Genomic DNA, 13,650 nt, shown 5'->3' with positions numbered 1-13,650 from the left:
TTTTTTTTTTTGTTTGTTTGTATGTTTTGTCTTTGTTTTTGTTTTTCTTTATGTGAACCTTACAGCAGCATTGAGTTCTCCTATGAAATGTCTAGAGTCTTAAATAGTATTCATTCTTGTAAAGCCTTCAGAGTTCCAGAGATCAGGAAGAAAAGTAAAAACAGTAAGAGTCATTCTAGAAAATCTATTGCAGAAAATGGCTTTTGACAGAGTAACAGATAGATGAGTTAAAAATAGATGGGTTACTTTGTTGTTTTGTGATCTTTTATTTTTTTCAAATTCTAACTGTATAGAAATTCATTGAGATGTATAGAATGTAGGTCTGGTTTCTATTGCTGTAGTTTTTTTTCTTGTTTTTTTTTTTTTAATTTGAAAGTTCTTTATATAAAGGCCTTAGAATTTTTATATAAAGATGTTGCAAGTAAATAATGATATTAAAACTAGTCAGACCTGGTGTCTGTAATCAAGTTTTGATACATTTGTAAAACATAAAAAAAAATAATTGCTTTTCAGATCTTTGTACATTAGCCTCTGTTATGTTCCTGAATGGTAGCAGGCAGAGACACGAGCCCCTAATAGTCAGGCTTGTTTGGGCGCTAATTCCTTAGTGCTGCAGCAAGACTTAGTTGTGTGCCTATGCGGGTCTCCCTCCTTCTCCCCCTGCTATGCTTACAATGGATTTCTGACTTTTCTAGTATGGAAGATCTAAAACTGAACATCACAACACTAAAATGTCTGTGAGATCTAAAAGGTACCTCTGTATCCAAATCTGGTTACAATTACACAGAGACAAGGCCAGAGAGGCAACTGAGGGCCCCACACAAATGTGTATTTCAGGTTAGGCTAGGTGGTTGGCTATGGTTCAGGTGAGCTAGACTGAACACGCACCCAAGATGTGCAATTAGGCTAATCCTGGAATTTAGATATATCATGAGTGAGCTAGATACAAACAGCCTCAGTAGGTTGAGTTTGGTGCATAGGACAGGTGATGAAGGCCAAGCAGAGTTTGTATTTCAGACTGATATGAAGGATGTGCAATTAGGGCCAATCCTATAGATTTGGAATAGTGCATAGAGGGTTTAACAGTTTTGGCTGGCCCCGATTGACGAGTATGGCACAGATAGGCTAGGCTCAGGCAGACTTCTATTTTTATTTGCTTACATTTCACTTGGGATTTAATTCTCACCCTCTTTTTGTTGCTGAGGGGTTTGTTCATGTCCTTTTTAAACTGTTGATTATGTTTATGATTGCACTTTTAAACTCATATTCTGAAGTTTGTTTGGGTAGTTATTCCTGGAGAACATGAGTCTACAGGCATATACTCCTGTAGACTGGAGTCCTGAGTCTATAGGACTCAGTTGGGGCATCATATTGTTTCAGCCTTTCACTTTACTTTTGGCTTTGTTGGGTGTTCTGGGCTTGTAGACTTTTTCATTATGTGTTTGATATGAGATATTATACTACCTTTGTTGAAGGAAAGCTTGGCTCTGTTTTTGCTATTGCTCAAGCTTAGTTGATTGTAGATAAAGTATGAAGAGCTTGTATGTCAGTCCTCCAGAGTTCCAAATTGATTTTTGGATTGGAGTGTTGGGTATGATTCTAGCTCAGTGGTAACCAAGAAAGGGTGTGAATGTGAGACTCCTCCCTGAGTCTGCCTGAGCAAGTGCAGAAGCCCAGGGTATTGTGTCACAGTTTTTCTTTATTAAAAACCTTCCATCTGGGAGGGAAGCTCATAAAATACAAAATGTTAAAGGGGAGCTCAACATTGTATTTTAAGACAGGCTATTTTCAGGGAGATGAAACAACAGAATGTCCTAAGGGTAAATAAAACATCCCATCCTGAAGAGAAACTCTCTAAGCTCAGAAACTCAATGGTCTCAGTAAGTCCCAGAAACTACCAATATCACTAGGTCTCTTCCTCCCACACACGTGTATGCAATAGGGAGTTACTGTGACACAAGTTGAGTTGATTGAGAGCAGTTGAGACCAGTAGATCAGGCTGGAAGAGTTAGAGATTAGCTGAGCTTCCTGGAACCTCATGTCAACTGAGAGACTTGGAAAGAATGCTTTGCATGCTGGGTGCCTGCAGGTTGCAGAAAGCTTTAGGTTTCTAGCCTTACTCCACTGTCAACCACACTGGGATAGGCTTCAGTGATGTAACTGCCCTTGAGGCATTTCTACTTTTGTAAGGAACCTCTCATCTATGTTCCTGTAAGCAACTCTTAGAAAAACTCTTTCATTCACAAAGTTGAATTTTATCATGCGTGTATACTGTTCTGCCTTTGGTTCACTATCTGATATGAGTAGACATTTGTTTACATCTCCCCAGGAACAGTGTCATCTGGTTAGAACTGGAAGCGTAATAAAGTTTTCATCAGGGACTATGGGCAGTCACTTTTCTGGACTCAATCGGCATGGCCTAACTTTGGCTTTCTGGGAGTGGGAGGACATTAAGAGTGTAGTGTCCAGGTCACTCACCAAGCTGGGGTGATTACATAGCCTGAGCTAAGTCTGAGACTATGTATATGTTCAAGAAATGAAGTAACCGGGCAGTGGCGACACACGCCTTTGGTCCCAGCACTTGAGAGGTAGAAGCATGCGGATTGCTGAGTTGGAGGCCAGCCTGGTCTACAGAGTAAGTTCTAGATAGCCAGGACTACACAGAGAAACCCTGTCTTGAACCCCCCACCAAAAAAGAAAAAAGAAACGAAGTAAGTTTTTTAGTAGAATAGAACCACAAGACCATCTGAGAGTAGTGGGTAGATAGCCAGAGCAAGTCATAGCACACTTGTATAGCCATATTTATTCAGTTCCTGTGGTCTTTTACAAATTAACTGTGATACAAAATATTTCAATTAGTGCATTTTTACAGTTTATTACAATGAACTCTGCTTTAGAAAAACATAATGTGTCTTAGTTCTACCTTTTTGGCAATTCATTTTTCAAGGTTTTCTTCTAGTACTTATTTTATATGAAACAAAATTAAGCGGCTTTGTTATTGTTTCTTTATTTTAGCTAATATATTATTTACTAATATTTGACTAGAATTCCTCCATACATTTCCCCCTTAAACTTCTGCATAAAAGAATAGTTAAAATTGGGTAGAACAGTGTTCAGTGAAGACCACTTGCTTAGTATGTGCAAGCCCTTGAGCTTAATCTCTAGTATACACAGAGAGAGAGAGAGAAAGAGAGAGAGAGAGAGAGAGAGAGAGAGAGAGAGAACCAACAAATAAACTTCAACATTCCAAGTCAAGTTTTGGAGGCAAATGGATGGAGCTAGAAAATATCATCCTAGTGAAGTAACTCAGACCTGAAAGGGCATGCATGTACTCACTAATAAGTGGATGTTAGCCAAAAAGCATAGAATACCTACAATATAATCCACAGAGCTCAAGAAAGTTAACAAACAGAAGGGTCCAAGTAAGGATGCTTCAATCCCACTTAGGAGGGAGAAGAAAATAATTATGGGAGGCAGAGGGAGGGAGGGATCTGGATGGGAGAGGGGGGGAGGGGGAAAGAAAAGGGGTAACATGATCAGGAATGGGGGGCGAGACAGGAGAGAAGTCTTGAGGGCCAGAAGCATGATGGAAATATGCAACCTGGGATGGGGGAGGTAGTGAGACCCTCTAAAAAGTTCCAGAGACCTGGGGTTGATAGACTCTGAGGACTCAAAGGGAGGGACCTTACATGAAATGTGCAGCATAGGGAGAGGGAATTTGAAGAGTCTACCTCCAGTAGAAAGACAGTACTCAGAGTTGACAGAATTCTATACTTACAAAATGTTTTGCTGTTTTTATGCTGTGTTGATCCACATGAAGTTCCAAGGTTCCCCAGCATTGTCAAGGAAAGGTAGGTACATATAATATGCCCCAAAAGTATCAAATAAGAACCAAAATACTCTTTCTGTCCCAGATGTTTCATCTGATCTTTGTATGTTGGGAATACAACAAATATACTATAAACATCAGTGTCCAGTTTTCAGTTTGTTATAATATTTAGTATAAACCATTGCACAATTTCTTCAGTAGGAGTTTCCCTGTTCACTTTGAATTTCCTTAGGGAAAAAACAGGAAAATTATACTTTGTAGATATACAAGGAAGAACTTTGCAAAGGAAATCGTGCCAATCTGTAAGCTCTAAAATATCCAATAGCCATATTATGTTGCTAGGCAGTTAGTAATCAAACTACATATGTATGTAGTGAGTGTCATTAAAAAGTCAGAAAGACCAGTATTTGCATCTAGTATCAACATGATAAAGATAGTTTATATTTGCATATAGACTTAGCATTCCAAAACCCTGTAAACTCTTTATATTGCTTGATATTTTTTCTGAATAATCATAATGTATTGGAAAAAGTTTAACTCTTTCTTTTTCATTTCAGAGGGTTTTGTATTTTTGTCATCATGTATGTGAAGTATGATCCTTAGTGTAATATTAAATGAAATTAGTAGCACACACTTTTTAAATTCACCCTTAAAATGAAGCATTCAAATTTTTACTACTTTGCATAACTTCATTTGATTTTCTCCATAGACATTTTTTACCAGGTCTGGAAAACCCAGGAAATAGTCAACATAATATAATTTGAATTTAATCACTTTTTACAGGTAAAGGAGAAAATTAGCTTTCGGTTTTAGAATTTTTATGTGATTTTAGAGTTCATTTATTTTTATGTGCATATCAAAATTTGGGTTTCTAGGATAAATCCAAGTTGTTCAACACATATTTCCAAGTATTTTTTTAAATTATGAATTGATGAACACAATTTTGTTATATATTTTTGTATTTATATTTACATTATATTAAGTTCTAGTTTTCTTTATTTAACATCTTTGACTTGGCCATACTGGTGCGATATATTAAATCACAATGATATGTGCTCTTAATTGCTGAGCTACCTCAAAAGAACATTTTCTTTCTTTTCCTTTTATTAGATATTTTCTTTATTTACATTTCAAATAGTATCTCCTCTCCTTGTTACCCCGATAAAAAAATATCAAAAACAAAAACAAAAACAAAAAGCAAACTCTGTTTCCTTCCCCCTCCCCCCCGCTCACTAACCCACCCTCTCCCACTTCCTGGTCCTGGCATTACCCTACACTGGTGCATTCAAAAGAACACTTTCAATACAAAAGTAATGGGACAATGATATAAAAATGAATATATACACATGAGTTACATTAAAAAAAAACAACACAACTGTAAACGCAATACCAAAACAAACTTTAAATTATACATATCATTGTGAGGACCTGGGTTCAGTTCCCAGAATCCATGTTAGATGGTTCACAGCTTCCTGAAATTCAAGATCTAGAGAATTGGATGCACCTAAGAAGTTACCTACCCATGTGCATACACCCACACAGAAATACCTTGCCTATATAATTTAAAATAAACTATTTTAAAAATTAAACATAAGTAAAATTGTTTCCCTTATTTGCAACCTATAATTTTGTCTTGGTTTTCTATATGAGACAATTTCAAAGTAACCATTTTTTCTTCTTCTTTCCTTTCTTCCTTCTTTCTTTCCTTCTGTCCTTCCTTCCTCTCTTCCTCCCTTCCTCCCTCCCTCCCTCTCTTTCCCTCTGTCCCTCCCTCCCCCATTTCTCCCTTCCTCCCTCCCTCCCTCTCTTTCCCTCTGTCCCTCCCTCCCCCCACTCCTCCCTACCTCCCTTCCTTCCCTCCCTCCCTCTCTCCTTCTTTCTCCTCCTTCCTTCCTTCCTTCTATTCTTTCTTTTTGCTGTTTTTGTTGACATGGTTCTTTCTGTGTTCATCAGATTAGCCTCACCTATAACCATGTGACTCTGCCTCCCAAATGTTTCTATCACAGTTATGTGCCATCAGGTCTGACCAAAAAAAAAAAAAAAAGTCTTCGAATAAAAATGTTTGCATCATTTATATTTAATCTAATTCTTATGAGTTTAAAACCATCATCTTACTATAAATTTCAATTTTCTTTAATATTTTCCCTTAAAATATTTGATTGTCCTCTGAGTATTTGTATCTATGTTTTATATTAACATGTTCTTTTATTTAGAATATTTATCTAATTTTAAAAATTGCATTCTACCTTCAAGTAGCCTTATATTTCTTCACACTTTATGGAAGATCTATCCAAGAGACTGTTTCTATAGCCTTCCTTCATACTTCATTCTAAAATTGCTGTACATATTTTTGTGTTTATTCCATATATAGTAGATTATCACTTAGTGAAATATAAATGTGAACACTTTATGTTATTTATTTTTTATTTCTACAGATAGTCACTCGTTTGTGAAGATGCAAACTCTTACTTATGTTCACATTTCTTCCATATACCAACACTTTTCTGTGAATGTTCAACTGTAGTCATGTTATCCATGGCATCCCCCTAGGCTCAGGGAACAGAACGAGACGAAGTATTTAAGAGCCAGAAAATGGGAGGGATTTTGTGAAATGTGGTCTTCTGTTGCACACATGAAAGCATACCATCTGTGGTTACCTGCACAAGACCAGAACATATCAATGACTTTGTAATTTTCAACATGGAACGGAAAAGCCCACCCTTGGGGAGCTAGGGTAAATGATGGCTTCTTGTAGTAGGAGACTCACTTTACGTTGGGGGTGGACGGATACAGGGTTGGTAGTAGGCTCTTCATGTCCAATAGATGATTTTCCACCCAATCTCCACCAGTGTGCACACAGGCAGCACTAATCAAATTCAATAGGCTACTTAAAATTGATGTTTGGGAGAGAGATGTATTTGCAGGTGCCCAGAGAGTGAAAGGGAAGGAATGATGGGGTAGACAGTGAACAGAGCTAGGAACATGTAAAAGAACAACAACAAAAGAGTAAGGAAGAAGAGGAGGGAAGAAGAAAGGATGGAAGGAAAGACAGAGGAAGAACAGATGAAAGGAAGGAAGGATGGAAGAAAGGATGGATGAGAAGGAGGAAGGAAGGAAAGATGGAAGGAAGGATGGATGGAAGAGAGGAAGGATAGAAGGGAGGAAGGAAGGAAGAGAAGAAACAAGAAACAAAGCAGGCAGGCTAAGAGGCCTCAGCTGAATGAATGTCCAGGATCATGATCGAATTCCATATATTTGTTCAGTTTCCAAGCTTTTTATTGATGAAAAATTTAATTCCATAGCAATATAAGCAGAAAAAAAGTGTGACACGAACTTTGCTTGTTTGTTTTTCAAAGCCAATAACATTGAGTATTGTTGTGTGGCCTATGACACACAGCAGCTGCTTGTGCTGATGAGAATGGATCTTTGGCAACTATAGAACACAATTTAGCTTGCCTTTATGTTTAAATTAGAATGTAGCAGAGGATGGCCTTGTGGGACATCAGTGAGAGGAGAGACCCTCGGTCTTGTGAAGGCTTAATGTCCTAGTGTAGGGGAATGCTAGGACAGGGAAGTGGTAGCAGGTGGGTTAGTGAGCAGGAAGAGGGGGAATGGGATATGGGGGTTTTCAGAGGAAATAAAATTTGCAATGTAAATAAAGAAAACATCTAATAAAAAATAAAAAATAAAAAGAATACCAGTTACTAGGTTTCATCATGTATTTAAACAAGTACTTTGCTTTAGTTGATCCTCCTTCTAGATTCCTATTCCCATTCCCACTCTCTCCTGCTGCTTCGCTTTTCTGCCCCCAGTACTCCTTTTCTTCCTTCAGGTACAAGTGTCTTATTACCCTGCTCACTTGTAGAGGTCCAGCCTAGACACAGGATCAGAGTTCTCAACTGGAAGCAGGGATATCTGGAAGACACATAATCAATATACACAGACAACTTTTTGGGTACAAGCTGATGGGCATTTTTTCAAGGCTTAAAATTTCCCTCTCTTCTCTCTCATTCTCTGTTCCCTTTCTCTCTTGCTCATTTGCTTGCAGCTTGAGGCTGCCCACACTCTACATTCTCCTGTGTACTCTGCTTTTCTCCTGTGTGCTTTTCTTTTCTTGAACTCCCATGCTTATACGCACCTCTGTGTGTTCCCCTTTCACTCTCACACACACTCTTCACACACATCTCACACACATACACACCACATCAACTCTCTTTTCACTCACACACGCTCTCCATACACACCTCACATTTTCTCTTCACTCACTTTTCACATTCACTTTTCACTTACTCTTCACATTCTCTCTTCATTCACTTTTCACATTCTTTCTTCACTCACTCTTCACTTTTCTTGTCATGATCTCTCTCCTTTTTCATGCCCTAGTCTTTTATTGCTACTCCAAAAGCAGATTAAAAAAGTGTATAATCATTGCCAAATTAAATTCAAAAGAATAACTTTGTCCCACAAAGAATCAAGAATTACAATTGTTCCCCAAAGTTTCAAGATTCCCTATTCCCAGGCCTATAACCAAAATAATAATAATTGCAAACTTACCATTATTTAAACTTTAACTTATTATACTTCAGAGCTCAGAGCTCTGAGGCCAGCTACTTGCATTTTCTTTTGAACTTCTAATGATAAATGACATTGGCAAAGCTGCCAGGCAATAGCCAGAAAGAATCAAGTTAACCCTTAACTCAGTAGTTCCATTAGCTTTCTGCTTCTGCACGTTGTACACAGTGACTCTCTTAAGAGTCCCAGTGATTTGACTTAGTTTTACTAATAAAAGATTTTATATATTCTATACTTGCTTATCCAGGAACAACTCTCAAATATTGTGTAAGACTTATTTCATGACCTCAGTAGTTTTTTTTTTCTTTCTTGTGGTCCCAGTGTTGGCTCTATTTTATTTTCTAATAATTTCTTCAAACTTTCTTTGCAAGTCAAGCATTAATCTGGGACTAACATTGTGTAGTTATTACATTGTTTCTAAGAAGAGAAAACACAGCATGTGTCTGGACCATTGGGACTGTGCTGTGCTGTGCCCCATGCCTCACTGTTTAATTGTTTAAAAATCATTACATCAGGGAACATCTAATTTCACAGAATTTATCAGAGCAGAAGGAGAACAGAGTAAGAAAGTCAGATATAAGCTGTGCGGTGGTGTCGCATGCCTTTAATCCTGGCACTTGGGAGGCAGAGGCAGTCAGATTTTTGAGTTCGAGGCCAGCCTGGTCTACCCAGCGAGTTCCAGGACAGCCAGGGCTATACAGAGAAACCCTGTCTCAAAAAACAAACAAACAAACAAAAACAAAACAAAACAAAAAAGAAAGTCAGATATAATAGAATAATTATGCGCACCAAGGCCAACTGAAAAGCAATCACACACAAATGAAATCTATACAGCCATTGTCCAGGGCTAAGGTTAGAAGTGGGAAAAACTGCTGTTTTACAAAGAGCTGCCACAGGCTACTGAGATGCCTCCATACTGGCCTCCTGCTGTATGCTGTCCTCAGCATCCAGTCCTTCTGAAAACCTCTTTCCCCTTGTCATCTCTTTTTATTTTCATATCTTTTATTCTCTCTCTCTCTCTCTCTCTCTCTCTCTCTCTCTCTCTCCCTCTCCCTCTCCCTTTCCCTCTCTTCTCCCTCTCCTCTCCCTCCCCCTCTCTCTCCCTTTCATTCCCTCTCTCTCTCCCTCTCCCTCTCCCTCTCCCTCCCTCCCTCCCTGCCCCCTCTGTCTCTCTCTCTCTTTCTCCCTCTCCATCACACACACATCACATACACACACCTGTGTATTTGCACCCTTGTAACTACTTATATGAATGTAAATCTAGACTGATTTACCTACCCATAAATAAGGCTCTGCCATTTTGTAAAAACATAGATGAATCTGAGAATTGTTCAATGAAGCAAACCAAGACAGACATAAGAAGATAAATACTAAGTGTTATCTTTCATATGGTTGGTTTGTTTCAAACCCTGGTCACATTCATACATGTCTCTAAGAATCCAGTGTAGAGAAGTGATCTGGATGCCAAACATGATATATATCCACCAGTGTCAAATATGTGTCACTCCTGTGCTGCTTCTGTATAAGCTCAGTAGACATGGTTTGACTCACACATTAATGTAATCTATATAGAAGTCTGGGATAAGATATTTTTAAATATTATTAATTTTATTTCTAATACTTTAGATAGTTTGATTTTCCATCCCAAGCTAATCATTTAAGTCAATATAGTCTTTGGTTTTTTTTTTCCTCAGAGGGTAATTATTCTATTATTGCTAACATGAGACACCACCCTTCTGGAGCCGAGAGAGCTTGTAGATGGCTGGAGTTTAGTTTCACACACTAGTGTCAAAAACTCTCAACAGCCAGTAAATGCAGCTTGACAGCAACAATGTATTTGGCCCCAGTGAGTGCAGGCACATACATGCATACATCTTTACACAGATACAGATACAGATAAACATAATTAAAAATTAAAATAAGTCTTTAAAAGGAACCAGTATGACGCTCTTTATGTTCACCAAGTCAAAGTTACCCATACCATGATGGTAACAATGTGCTGCTAGGCTTTTTTGTCCCTGAGGTCTCATCTGAGGGCATATTTTTTAAGAGACTTCATTGGGCTCTTATACCTGTACCTCCATTCTAACCCTTATCCTACCCTAATCCCTTTCAACCCCTTAACACTAGATAGGAGAGGAGAAAGGTTAGGGGGTAAAGGGACGGAGACCTCTTTAGACTCCTTCCTGCTGATTAGGGTTATCAGGTGCCTTGAATCAAGTCCAGTCTTCCAGTGAGGATATTGACAACTTCTCCTGTCTCTTTGTTCACAACAACTTGACATAACACAGCATTAGTGGGAGTAACAGCTTTTTCAGAGTACCCCTTCTTGTTTGGATTCATTCCCCAGCCCATCCTGTGAAGCAACTGCTTGTCTCACACCTGGGATTAAAACAAAAACATATTCACAAACCATAACTAGGTTTTCTAAAATAATCAAAATTTTTACTCCACTCCTCTAATCAGACAGTTGGTATTAGAATGGAATCCTACAATAGTTTTAAGATAGGGAATGAAAAACTATGATTCCCAGCAAAAGATATAAAGATTAGATCTGACAAGGAAAAAACATCTTCTCAACTGAGACATGAAAGTCTTTAAAAGAAAATAGCCAAAGTGACTCATATCGCAGTTACTAATATCTCCAAAATATGCATCAAATCAACTTCAAAAGGGCTATTCCAAATGACTGATCACACAGAGTCTGGAAGACACAGAAACTGGACAGAAAAAGATAGAGCTAGCTTTCCTGGGATTTGGCCAGTATCCCAGTTTTATAGGATATCCAAAAGGCATCCTTTCCCCTCTTCCCAAAAGGTGGGATTGGATGATTTTGCTTGTTGATGTGTTATGGTTTTTATCATAGAAAGTGGTTGATTGTTATTGGTTGTGGTCAGGGAGGGAACAAAATAAAATCTTGGGTCTTTCTCCTCTATGTAATAATGGGGAAAAAGAGGAAAAATGGGAATATAATAACAAAAATAAGTAAATAAATAGAAATTTAAGGTTATTTTGCTTGACTACTGTTTAGTGATAGAAATTTAAGTTTGCTTTATTTTACTATTATTTGATAGATTATGTTGTACATAATTAGCTTATTTAAAACATGATGCAAAATTCTGGTTTTATGGTCCTCATAATTATTTCTATTATGTGTAGATTATTAACGTTAGAGAAAAAACATTTAAAAATGAAAAACAGCAAGAAGAATATGAAGTGAAAATTTTTTTCCAACTCAGTTGTGTCATTTGACGTTTTTCTGGAAGCTGTCTTGTGAGCAAACATATGATGTTTTGCTGAAAACAGAATTTTCAGAAGGTGCATGATGTTTAGAAAGAATATAAATAGAACTCCACAAACAGGGAAAGGAGACTTTTGCATTGCTATTACATGCAACACTTTTCTGGTCTTCACTGGTCTTCACTTCATAGAGAGAAACTTACCAAAGAACTTCTGGTGGTATTCTGGCTGCTTCTGCTGACTGGATCGTGCCACTAATGAATAGTATTTGGTGTTAGCTATTGAAGTGGACTGCTGATAGACGACCAAAGGTGGAATAGCCCCAAGGAACTTACTTCTAAACAAATTCACAACATCCTTTTCCTATTAATCTCCTTCCCGCCCTACCAATTGGGCTAGAAGGGAGGCTGAAGTTTGAAAACCTAAATATAGTAGGTTTTGAAAAATTCAAACCTACAGGAATATTCATACCTCACTTGAGCTGTTTGAACATAATTATGCTTTTTTTCAGTTATTTGTCTGATTATTTTTCCAGGTCATACTCATCAGGTCCCTTATTGTGTGCTTAGTAATTTTTGGAAGAGACATGGTTCCTTTAATTTTCTTGTTGTTTTCGTGCTGAAATTGCACATCTGAAGTGATCTGGTTGAGTAAAAGTGTGGATTAGGAGTTAAGAGGTCTGTGGACTTGAGGTCTGTCATCCTCAGAGTTAAGGGAGCTGAGAAATGAAGATGGGGTCACAAGGTCTGGGGACCTCCTTAACTAAAATACACTTTTATAGTTCTTAGTATGTTATGCAATAATTTTCTTATTTCTTAATTCTTATTTAAAACTTTATTTAATTCTCTTGCTACTTAAGAGTATTACTGAGGCATCATTGCATCCATTATATTTGTGTGAGAAAAAGATGTGTATATAATAAGCTCACACAACCAGTATAGAAGAAAGCCAAGAGTATAAAAGATTAGTACAATGTCTTGAACTTTAGGCAAACATGCAGAATATTTTCACTGAGTCAGTGGAAAGGGAAACTAAATAATTCATCAAGTAACATTTCACTACTTTCTAGATCTACTTCCAAGGTTCTGAAAAAAGAATGTTGCATGCAAAACCTTATTCTTTAGGAAATATGAAAGTAAAACAGCATGGATACATTTGCACATGGATTTTGAACAAATAAGATGACATTCTCTTCAGTGTTAGTTAAAGGGTAAAAATGTTTTCTAAGTTAAAAGAACTTAAAGTAAGTACTGGGTAGCATGAGACTCCAAAAACTATGTAAATTATGCTATGCTTGTGTTTTCTTTATAAATAGAGCTTAAAGTACATATCATCAGCAAAGGGAAACTAGGACCAAATTCATTTTAACAATAAAGTATAAAATGGAATTTAGTTTCTCAAGTGTAAAGCTATTGATGTTGACATGCCATGTACGTCTGTATTATTCTTACAGTTGTTATTTTGTTGAGTTTTGGTTGCTATGTATTGTAATGCTAAATTCTGTATCCCAAAGTCTAGTTGCCACAAGACAAGTGAATTCTCACATAGTCCAGTGTAGGGAGCCGTGAAGCTGGAGAGGCATTTGCCATGGCAAAATGGCGCCTACTTCCGCTGTTAACTCCTAGTAAACAACTGTTTGCTCATGTGCGTAGAGAACTGTTTGCGCATGTGCATAGAGTGAAAAAGACGCCATGTCACAGCCCATCCCGGGGCGTTACGTAGGGTAATGAGCGGACAGCCAATCATGGGCAGACACGCCACGCTGTGGGCAGACACACCGCACTGTGGTGTATATAAGCAGTGCGGATTTTGGGCTCGGCCCTTTTTCCCTATGGATGAGGGCAATAAACATTGCTGCAGAAGGAACCTAGTGTCCGCGTGTCTTCTTGCTGGCGAGATGACTGCGCGGGCTACAGCTGGTGCCGAAAAACCCAGGACGCGGGGAGAACCTTACAATAACTGGTAGGTTTCAGAACTGCAGGACAGAGTGAGCTCTGAGAGGCATGCTG

This window comes from Mastomys coucha, unplaced genomic scaffold (genome assembly GCF_008632895.1).
Source record: "Mastomys coucha isolate ucsf_1 unplaced genomic scaffold, UCSF_Mcou_1 pScaffold16, whole genome shotgun sequence".
Taxonomy (NCBI): domain Eukaryota; kingdom Metazoa; phylum Chordata; class Mammalia; order Rodentia; family Muridae; genus Mastomys; species Mastomys coucha.
The sequence above is the reverse complement of the archived record's forward strand: the minus strand, read 5'-3'. Positions refer to the sequence as shown.